At 28.9% G+C, this 12076-nt stretch overlaps 1 long non-coding RNA gene across 1 annotated transcript; it reads right to left on the minus strand.

The window, feature by feature from the left end:
* Nucleotides 1-3544: 3544 nt before the first annotated feature.
* LOC125867091 (uncharacterized) lies at nucleotides 3545-6204 on the minus strand. Its single transcript, XR_007446607.1, has 2 exons — nucleotides 5950-6204; nucleotides 3545-4293 (listed from the first exon to the last, which is right to left on the minus strand). It is a non-coding gene; the product is annotated as an uncharacterized LOC125867091 (long non-coding RNA).
* Nucleotides 6205-12076: the final 5872 nt, after the last annotated feature.

The raw sequence follows: 12076 nt of genomic DNA on the forward strand, positions 1-12076 counted from the left end.
TAATATTTATTTTCTGGACGGCTTGTTATTAGTATTAATAAAACATGGTGATAAATGGGATCCTTCATGTTAGTGTTCTTTGCGATTTTTTATTTGCATTGTAATACAAACCAAACGTTCAAAAAAACTATGAACAGTGATTCTGGAAAAACATATATTCAGATTTTGTTTGTGAATAATAGTTTTAATTATGGCGTTTTTGGTATGAATATTCACTTTTTAAATTACATAAAATTTGTTTGAAATTGGTATAGATTTTTGTTTGAACATTCATTTTTTTGGTATGTTTCTGGTTAAAAAATTACATAAAATTTATTTGAATTTGGTATATTGGTTATACCATGTTGGTACCATTTTAGAATTATATTTGAATGAATTTCGTATACTATTTGTCTAATAAATGACAATTAATAGTTAAAAGTGGTATTATTTTGGTATTAATAGTGGCATGATTCTGCTGTGAAAAAGTGACGATTTATGTCATGAAATAGGTATAATTTTTGCATGATGCATAATAATTATATGAAATTTGTATACTGATTTCAGATTTTTTGTTGTGTATAATAATTTGAATTATGGCATTTTTAAAAAAATGTATAATGTTATATTTTGGTATGAACATTGAATTTGTTCATTATTTGTCTGACGCATTTTTTTTTGGTATATTTTTGGTTAAAAAAATAGATAATTTTTTCTTTGGAATTTGTATACTTATACTACCAAGCATGTATGACAATCGATAATGTTTTGGTACGATTTTTGGTTTTATTGGATTTTTTTTTGGCATTATATTGTAATGAATTTTGAGAATAATAATGTAATAAATTTGGTATGCTGTTTATTAAAGAAATGACAATTAATATTTCTAAGTTGGAATTATTTTGGTATTCTAGTGGCATGATCTTGGTATGAATAATTGATAACTTTTGGCATGAAATAGGTAAGAAATGTGTGAATAAGAATTGTATGAAATTTGTGTACTGATATAACATATGTGTTTTTACTTTTGTATTTTGTAATAACATATGAAATTGTTTTAAAATAACATATGTATTTTTACTTTTGTATGAATTTTGTAAGCATAAAAATGGTATGAAATTTGTATATTGATATAACATACGTATAAAAGTTATTTGTACTTTTGTATGATATAATATTGACACAATAATTTATGATGAAACAGAAAAATATGCAATTCAAAAAGTGTCGGAGAAGAAATTATTGTCGCCTGGTTCAAAAAGAACTGTAGGGAGACCATAACTTATAAATGGTTTGTTAATGTGAAATTCAAGAGGTTTAAGATTACGTGCAGTACATGTCGTCGGGAGGAACACAATAGGAAGACATGTTCAAATTATCCTTTTGAAAAAAAGACATAATTTATTTTTATTTTGATTTGGTTGTTTTATTGTGGCAAACTCATGTTCTGATTTATTTTGTCTTTTAAGTTAATGAATTATAATTTCAGAATATTTATTATGTGTGCTAGTTAATCATTTGTGTATTTAGTGTTTTTCAAATATATACTCAAAAAATAGGTAATGTTTGTATGTGATTGATATTGACTGGAAAAATTAAGTCAAATCTTAGTATGAAATTGGTATACATTTGGTATCCAACTGACGTCCCAGTGGTAAAATTGAAAAAAAAACAACATTTAATTGAGATTTCAACTGAAATAGCCAACGTAAAACTAGTTAATATTGTATCCAATTTGTATAAGTTTAGTATTGAATTGATATCCCATTGGAAAATTGAAAAATCAACATGTGGTTGAGATTTCAATCAAATTAGACAACCTAAACAAGTTAATGTTGTATTCAATTGGTATGATATCCCACTAAAATGAAAAAAAACAAAAATGTAACTGATATTTCAACCAAATTAGACAATCTAAAACAAGTTAATGTTTTATCCAATTTATATACACTTGGTATCCAACTTGAAATTTTAGAACAAAGACAAAAAATAAAAATGTATAAAATTAGTATCCAACGGGTATAAATCCGAGAAGAATAATTTCGGTTGTAAAACAATGCATATTATATATTGTTGTCAGAAATTGTAGTAAAAGAAATATACATCACCCAAAATCAAAACATGTAATTAAAAGTCTAAACTGCAATAGTTAATACAAGTTCTATATTTTCCTCTCTCTTCAATTTATATTCCGTATTCAAGTGTGATTTTTTTTTAATTTAAGCTAAAACTTAAGAAATCCTTATTAAAGATTTTATGATCTCATATTATCTATATATATCAACAAATTTCAGAATTAAATATACTTATTTCACCAACAAAACAATATTTTAGATATAGAAAAACACACCAAAAATAAGTTCAAAACTTAAGTAAAACGGTTTTTTCTCTCAAGAAATCAAGTTTTAGATTAATTAAAATAAAAAAACGAAATCAAATTTTCAAAATATAGAATTCTTAATTCTAAAAAAATCAGATTAAAAAAAAAACAATATCAAAAATTTAAAATAAAAAACAACATCAAGAAAAGCAAAAAAAATAGATTAAAGAGAGAGAAAATTACATGTTAAAATATACGGTGATAATTTTTTTTTAACAAAAATAAATTAAAGGCCCCAATAGTCATTAATAAATAAAAGTTATTTGAATAAGTTAAAAAAATCCCTTAAAAGGTGTAATAGATAATTACAAATTGATTCTCTCTCTTATTAATATTATTTCTGTCACGACCCAAATTGAGTCATGAGTGGCACCCACACTTCACCTCCTAAGTGGGCGGACCAAGGAATCTAAACCCCAACATATACCAATAATTTAACTACGACTAACAACAATAACGCGGAAGCTCCAAAACTTATTAAAGTAACCAATCAAATAAACCTCTAAAGTCTATTACATATTATCCCCAAAATCTGAAAGTCATCACATCAAGGACATCTGTTCTTAACATACACTACAAGAAATCAGCTCTTTTGTGGCGACAAAAGTCGCTACAGAACACCTGAAAGTCGCCACGAATTATGTTTAGTGGCGACCTTACCACCGTGGCAAGTACTTCCATAACTAAATGTTTCTTGTGACAACTCTAATATGTCGCCACTAAAACGACCTTTAGTGGCGACCTAGCTTGCCACTAAAAGTAACCAGGTATGCCACAAAAAAGCTTCCACAAAATACATGTTTTGTAAGTCGCCACTGAAGTTAGACTTTTAGTGGCTATTATAGTCGCTACAACAGGTCTTATACTATTAGTTGCAACTCTCATCGCCACTAAAGAAAGGATTTCAGTAGCGACTTATGTTGCCACAAATGTTTTAATACTTTCAATGGCAACTCTAATCGCCACTAAATCTTGAGATTTGGTGGCAACGTATTATCGCTCAGATACTAATTCTATTTGTCACTAATTTTGTCGCCACAAAAACCTATATTTACAACTGCAATAGTCAATTCTAATAAATTTCCTCTAAAATCAATATATACTCGTATATTTTGTCAATTAGCTATTAATATATTATCATCATTCATTCTAATTCAAGAAACACACAAAATAATCCTTAAACTAGATATAACAAGTACTTCTATTACTAAAAAAATCAACAAAATATATAATTCACAATAATTCATTGTTCAATGTCATTTATATATGCATATACACAAATGAAAAAGAAAATTAACTATTAAGTGTCTTCAAGCTCCCCTCCTTTGTCGATGGCTTTTTAGATAATGCAAGAACCTTGCCTTGCCCCTATTAGGAAAATACACAAGATCACTTTTATTATTAACATAATCATAATGTTAATAGAAAAGAGATGGTTATAAAAGAGCGATAATAGAAAAAGGGCAGTTATAAAGTTATTAGAAAAAGACAGTGCACAAGCTGACATCACCAAACTTGCTGGTGGTACAATAAATTCAACACCGAGTTCACCAAATGCATTCTATTTATCAGTTGTTTTTCAATTCCTTCACAAAATTGAAGAACACAAGCTAGTTCGATGCAAGAAGAGAAACAATGAAGAAGTGCATCTGGGGGAGTATGTTGAATAGCTCAAGATTTATTACATAGAACTAACAATTGGCGACTTGTGCTTAAGAGTTGCAGTTACAACAAAAGGTCGAAATAGATACCAATGTGTTTACCTGTTGAATTCTCGACATTATAGAATCCACCACTTTTAATCTCATTTGTTCTTGGAGCGTTCTATCTATTTCTATAGAAATTTGTCCTTGTTCTTCTGACAACTTCCAATCCTTCTTAATTTTCATCTCAGCTTCCGAAGTAATTCATTGAATCAACACAGTAGCAAACAACTTCATAGAAACAAAATAATGAATAAATATGATAAAATTGCAGAAGCACAAAAATTGAAATTGAGAAGCATCTGACTTGAAGAGCTGATTGTTTAGCCGAGTTAAAAAGAAGCTAAAGTCATCACAAACATATCGTTAAAACTGAATCTATGACCAATTACTCAAACTAAATTATCAAATTATCAAAATATAGTTAATTGTGGTAAATGTCTTTTGTCACTCCATATCATTATTTTTTTCTAGTGACATCTCCATCATCATCAGGTAACTCTTCTTTGATTTTTTCAACTTTGGATACGTCCATAACTTAATCTTCATAGATATTAATCATATCCAAAATCGAATGCAGAAGCACGTTTAAAGTGAAACTTTTAGCTAAAGCAACTGAAGGAAAATATTGTGCTGAGCAGCACCATAGTTAGATTTGGCATAACGAGTTAAGGACAAGAGTGGGCTGGCAGGAGGCAAGGGTCTAGCAGAAACGAAAACTAACACTAACTTTCTAATACTAATATGTTGAAAAGTGTTACTGAAGCATAAATACAATAAAAAAAACTGACATCATACAAACTTTAAATTTCCAAAGTCACAACAATCAAAAGTGAGCACCAATATAACCTTGAACCATATTTTAAGACTAAGCATAGAAAACAAATAAGTCTTCCATTTGACTGAATTAATAAATCACCAAGTTATTTAACTTATACTTCTTTTGTACTTCTTATTTTCCATAAAGGAACAAAGGAAGACTACATTTTCTTTCCTAAGAAATTACTTTACTACAACATATAGTTATCTTCCTTCCTATAAATGTATGATATAACTTGTATGATCATACTATGAAGCATTCACCATGATATTTCTTAACATTACATTACTTTTGCTGTTTTGCAAGCATCTAGATAATTCCAAGAGAGATCTTTCCTAGTAATATCTAGTCTTTACATAGTATTTAGTTATGTAAATTCAGAAACTTGTACTTGTATTAAATTTAAGTTTTGATAAAAGAAATCTTATTACATCAAATCCTTGGAAATAGATTTTAGATGAGCCATATATTTTTGCAGCTAGTATCAAATTTCAACAACTTTAAATTGTTATATGAATAAGTGGCTTTCTCCTAAATGTTCAAGTTAATTTTAAAACTCTCATACAAGATTAAAAACAAGAATGAAGTAAAACACATTCAAGTGGTTCTCAACACACAAACTAGACTAGCAACAATGTTAATCACATGCCGATAAATTAACTGATCAGTGATTTTTTTTTCTTAAGGTTTTCAGTTCATATTAGCCATTTTAGATGCTGATTTTATTTATCAAATAAAAATGAAAAAATTATAAACGTACAACAAAAAATTAATTAAGCGGACAAGAACATTTATTCATTCACACATTCATTTAAAGACCTAGAATGGAAAGTAAGTAAATGGGAGGTTATTGACCTTCTCCGAGACAACGAATCGGTGAATCTCGAGTCTTCACCATTGAAAAGCTTGTTCAACAGAGCCAATGTAAGCTCTTTTTACATTATAAAAACTAAATATTAGCTCCCCAATAAAGCTAAAGAGTTTCAAACTATGAGAATCAAAATAAGTAGGAAATCTTCCGAGTGATTTTGAGAGGATCTGATTAAAAAACAAGGGCGAAAACTCACTTTTTCATAGATATTTGGAGCCATTGGGGGGCTGTTGAATGCTGAATTCATCCATGGACCTTGGACAGATCTTTTATCTGTTGAGTTAGAAGGAGAAATCATTAGTGTCGTTGTGTTCCTTCTTGAGGTCTATTCGCTATTTGTAACTGTGAGAAGCTTCAAAGAGGCGTGAGAGGGTGGAGGAGACAACTACGGCGATAGCAGAGGTCGCGCCGGTCTTTTCCCGACGTCCTAGAGGCGGCGCTTATGTGGTTCAGAATTTGATTGAATGAAAATGGGGAAGGGATTGAGGTCTTTAGTTGGGTTATTTGGGCCGGGTCAGGGTTTTTGGTTCAAGAATTGATGTTGAAAATCGATGTTTAATTAACCTGCTTAATAGATTTTTCTCATTCTATTTCGTACTCGAATTAAACAAATAAATAATGGTTTCTTGTCTTAGTTATTTTTCCAAACGTGTTCATATATAAATTAAAATCTCTAAGTAATTTAATGTACATATTTTAGTTTAAGGAAAACACGGATTTATTATAATATTTTATTATATAGAAAATTTTCATTTTTATTTTAGTTTGTTTATTTAGTCATCCACTTTAAAATTATCCTTAAATTAGAAAAATAAAGCATTTATTTTAATAACTTTATTTCAATATACTTAGGTCGAGATATATCTCATAGGATATTTAAGAGTAGAATTTTCATATTATATGAGACGTAAGTACTTGATTTTAAATACAGAAAATATATCTCAAAATGAATCATAGAACAAAGATTTTTATTATAATATCCCTTTCTTATAAATAAAAACTAAAAATAACCTTCTTATGAACTCAAAATAGTAAACAAGAAATACTCACAGCATATTTTATATCTTTATTATCATAATTTAGCTTATTTACTTTTCAATAAAAGTAATACTAATATATATGCCTAAAATTAGTAATTTTTGTAATGTGCAAAATGTTTCAATCACTGAGTAATTACTTAAAATAACTTTATTGGGAAATTAATCACATTACATATTTTAATAACAATATTTAATACCTAAATAATATATTTAAAATACTCATTAGATGCATTAAATTAGTGTAAGTACTAATTTAGCAATGAAAAATAAGTAAATCATTCATTATTATCTTTACAACTATTAATTGAAGTTAAATTGACATACAATGTCTTATTATATCAACATAAAGGAATTTCCGGCGATATAAAAGATTATTGCAAAAGCTCCATTTTTACTGACGACATTGAATATTGCTACAAAAGCTCAACATTTAGTAGCGACATAAAAGGTTGCTACAAAAGCTCCACATTTAGTGGCGGCAAAGTCGCCACAACTAAAACTTTTTGCGACGACACTCAATAAGTCGCCACAAATACACTTTCTTCTATTTTTATTGAAAAAAAATTAGTAACTATTGTGACGACATGAATTAAGTCGCCACTAAATATCCTATGTTTTGTGGCGACAATAGGTGTCGCAACTATAGCCGCTAGTTTTTGTGGCAGCTTGGTTAATCGCCACAATAAGTTGTATATTTGTGGCAATTTTATGTGTCGCCACAGAAAGTTGTCGCTAAAAGTTGTGTTTCTTGTAGTGATATCAAGTCTAAAAGTATTAGAGACCCCAAAATAAGTAAATATGATGGCCCATGTCCGAAATTCAAGGATATCACGCCATAACTGAGAGAATCTAGCACGAGCTAGAAGGAATAGCTCACCCTGAAATCAGATGTGCTGGAGACTGGCTAGAGCTGAGGGCGAGTCGAAGTTGATGGTACACTTGCTGCACTCCATAAAAGAAAAATGAAGAAAACACAAGTACGGGTCAATACAAGGGACACGTACTGAGTAGGTATCATCAGCCAACCTAAAATAGAAACTAATATACAATGAATAATAGTATAAAGTCAACTATAGCACTTAGCAGGTGATAAGAAACCACCACATGAACAAGTAACAATTGAAACAAGTACGTAATCAATCACAATATCAAGCACACACATGAGGACTCATGCCTCTACATCACACTCGTTTGGGAAATGCGTTCATTGAGATTGAGTACATTAAGTTAATTCAATATCTTTTTCCTTTAAGGTTATCGTGTCGGAACGTGACATTCCGATCCAATAATACCGTGTCGAAACGTGACACTCCGATCCAAAAATACTGTATCGAAACGTGACACTCCGATCCAAAAATATCGTGTCGAAATGTGACACTCCGATCCAAAAATACTGTGTCGGAACGTGACACTCCGATTCAAAAATACCGTGTCGGAACGTGACACTCCGATTCAATAATATTATTAATTTATCATTTATTATTACTACTTTTCAGTTCATTAATAATATTACATCAAGCCTTCTTTATTCAAGGCATAACTTCAATAGAGAGGTTTTCAGATTATAAATCTCCCGGTCTCAGGATTTTAGACCAATCACAAACCACACAACCAAGCCACACAATCACACAGTCAAGTACATAGAGAACTTCACAATATCATTCAATGCATATCAATCGCTATTAAGAGTTTATCTATCAAATAGAATAAATCATAACCTACCTCCACCGAAGAATTGACACCAGGCAAGCTACTTCTCCAATGCCTTTCCTTTCCTCAATGTCTCCGAACCTTTCCAATCTATCAAGTATATATGCATAATTTGTAAGTTAACAAGCCTATAAACACTCATATTAGTCTATGTCCAGCCTATACCCAAAAATTCCCCTAATTCTATAATCAACTTCCTACAGTTCAAACCTAAGGATAAGTCTTAATTCCTCCCATTAGCATAACTTTATGTAATTCAAATAATATACTACACCTTATATTTATTTACCTCTATCTCAATATATCAAATTTTAGTTTATAATATGGTAAAACTGAAACCACTGGTCACGATATCAGTGGCAGCCAACACATGAAACCACAAAATAAATTAACCAAAGAAAACAAATGTAACACGGAGACCGAAACCCATTCCAAAATATGGACATAACAATGACAATTCCAGTCTATAAACTTTCACCTGCAATCCACTCTTTAACTCAATAAACAATAATTTACCACTTATTGTTTTAGTACTTCACAATAATTTAATCAGACCAACCAACCATCAACTAACCATTGGCACCAATTACTTTAGTTCCTGATTATTTTCTCCATTAGTCATATCAATATGCACACACTTATAAATTGCAGACTATCTCACTTATGACAATACACTATACACCTCATTCCTAACTCAATTAAATAATCTCACTGGAAATCAACCAATCCGTGGGAGACAAATTTGTCTCCAACAATCCCACCCCAACGCCATTAATCACCAAAATTCAACCTAACATTACCACTGAAAACTCGTTCTTTTCAATTTCCCGTCTAATAACAATAATATAATAATAATAATCATAAAACCTTTGCTCATATTCACAAAATACATATTGGAATTTACCTGAAGCACTTGTCGGCCTATCTGCAAATTGTATCGCCGTAGTTGAAGTTCTCTTGAGTTAGAATGGGAACCCCTAATTATTATCTAAGCCTAATTTTGGGAGTGGTAGAAGTGACCCACTATTATTCTAATGCTACTTTTCGTAACTACTAACTAAATAAATTATTAAAACTACCCCATAAATTATATAATTGTAGTTATGAATAATCCAAAACACTCTTTTAAAATCTATCGGAAGAGTATTTTATACAATAAAAGCTCTAATACTCAAAACGATCAAATGGGTCGTTACAATTTCTCTCACCTATTAATTATATAAAAGGAATTGCAATCAATATAATTAAATAATTAATAATATAAAATATAAAAAGATTAATCATTTAATAAAGTAAATTTTAATTGATTTTTAAATGAAGTTAAATTTAATTGATATGTTATAATCCGTAATTAAATTGTTATAAGTAAGAATTTTTTAAGAGTAGGTTTAAAACTCGTAATATTATCTCTTAAATGTGTATATGGTGTGATTTTTCCTTAATATTACTAAGTTTAGGTTAGAAAAACATATTTTATAAAAAGCACCTAATAATGAATATAACTTGCGGTTAAACTTTAGCCACAATTATGATGTATGAAGATATCAATTGTTAGTTTGATTCTCGACTTCATTTTCTAAGACATATCGACTAATGTAATTTTTTTTTTGTATTTTGGGTGAGTTTTAGCTTAATTTGTTACAAATATTTATATTATGTTATTATGTACATATAGAACATAATTTATTATTTCTTTTATCTTATTGTTTAGAGTTTGTTTTTTTATAGTAATACCGTTGTTTTCCCATGTTACAACTTCCGTACCAATTCGATCGATCAAGAATGAATCGGTTAAACATTCTATTAGGTAGCAACATATATAATTTTGACTTTTTATACCAATGACAAGTTAAGCACTCTTTCTGTCCCTATTTACTAAAAAATATAATGAGTAAATATGTTTAAGACCTTATCAATTAATAAGGGTAAAATGATAAACTTACTATGTCAATTATTGTTTTCTTAGTAAATGTGTCGAATCAAAATTTGACTAATAAATAAGAACGGAGGAAGTAGATATCAAAAACAACTAATATATCTCGAAACACCAAAATTAAATCATTTAAAGTTTTATACTTCTTATTTTTCTTCCGTTTTAATTTGTTTGTCTTATTTTTTTTATTTTTTTTTTAAATACTATAAATCATGATAATTGACAACTTAAAATATTTTTTAAAAAACATATAAGAAATTCAATTGGTTATAAAAAAATCGATTGATTCATAAAATTAATCTATTTGTGTCGCATAAAATGGGACCAAAGAAGTAACATGTATTATTTAATTTGAAAAATAAGTAAAAAGTATTGTCAATCTCAATAATTAACAATATGTTGACTCTTGAAATTCTATTTGTGCTACACTTATCGGGACAAGGGAAGTAACATATATTATTTAAAAATTACGTAAAAATCACTATAAAGTACAATAATTAACAACTTAAAATATTTTAAAATCATATTAAAATTTAATTGACTCTTTAAATTTTATCTATATCACATAAAGTGAGACAAAAAATAACGAATATTTGGCTCGTACAAGCACATGCACTTCTGTGTAATAATATAAAGTGCGTAACTTTAACTATAGTTGAAATAAAATGTATGTACAAAAACAAACTAAATAAATCAGGAGACATTATCAAAAAGAAAAATTGATAAGTATCTCAACTATACTCTCAACAAGAAGGAGTTAACTATGAAAGAAACATTTGCCTAGAAAAAATGGTTAGAATTCATTTCAATCTTATTTGCCAAATGTTACTTTTAAAAAGTTTTAAACTTTTTTCTAATAAATATTTGAAACTCTTTCTTAAATAATGGTTAGAATTTTAAAGACTCAATCAACATCCAATAAGGAAGAATATCAAGCAAGCATAGTTGAATAAGAAGATTCACCGCCAATTAATACTTAAAATTTGAGTCCCAAATCGAGTGGAATGAAGTTGATTGGTCTTTTTAAAGAAAAAATAATACTTATACCCAAAAAAAAGAATTTTTTTTTATAAGCGGGTATTCTTTTATTTTCATACCCCCTGTTTTTACTCCCTTTGCTCTTTTGACTTGGCACACCACACACCTATTAAGAAAATATTGATTGCTATAATGAGCTTATCATTTTACCTCTATTAATTGATAGGATCCCAAATATTATTCACTACATTATTTTTTTTAAAGAAATTAACTTAATATTAATAAATTGAGGATATAATAGGTTAAAAAAATTGTCCTATCTTGATTTATCAAAATGATATGTAAAAAGAAAAATTAGACAAGTAAAAAGGGACAGGGGGAGTAACTACTAATTCACGTTTACTCCTTGATACCATCAGAGTATATATATACGTTGATGGTATCAAAGATGAAGAAACAATACTTCAATGAATATTATTAGAGTACATATAAACTCTGATGGAGTTCAGTGAATAGAACAAGGACAGACAGGTAAATAGTTTGAACTGTGGGTCCAATTAGGATAAATATATTCGATCGAATCCAATTTGGATAAATACTTTACCTAATGGGTCTAATTTGTGTAGCTTTGCCCTTTTAAAATATGCTTAAACATTACTCCC

The sequence above is a fragment of the Solanum stenotomum genome, chromosome 6 (genome assembly GCF_019186545.1).
Source record: "Solanum stenotomum isolate F172 chromosome 6, ASM1918654v1, whole genome shotgun sequence".
NCBI classification, from domain to species: domain Eukaryota; kingdom Viridiplantae; phylum Streptophyta; class Magnoliopsida; order Solanales; family Solanaceae; genus Solanum; species Solanum stenotomum.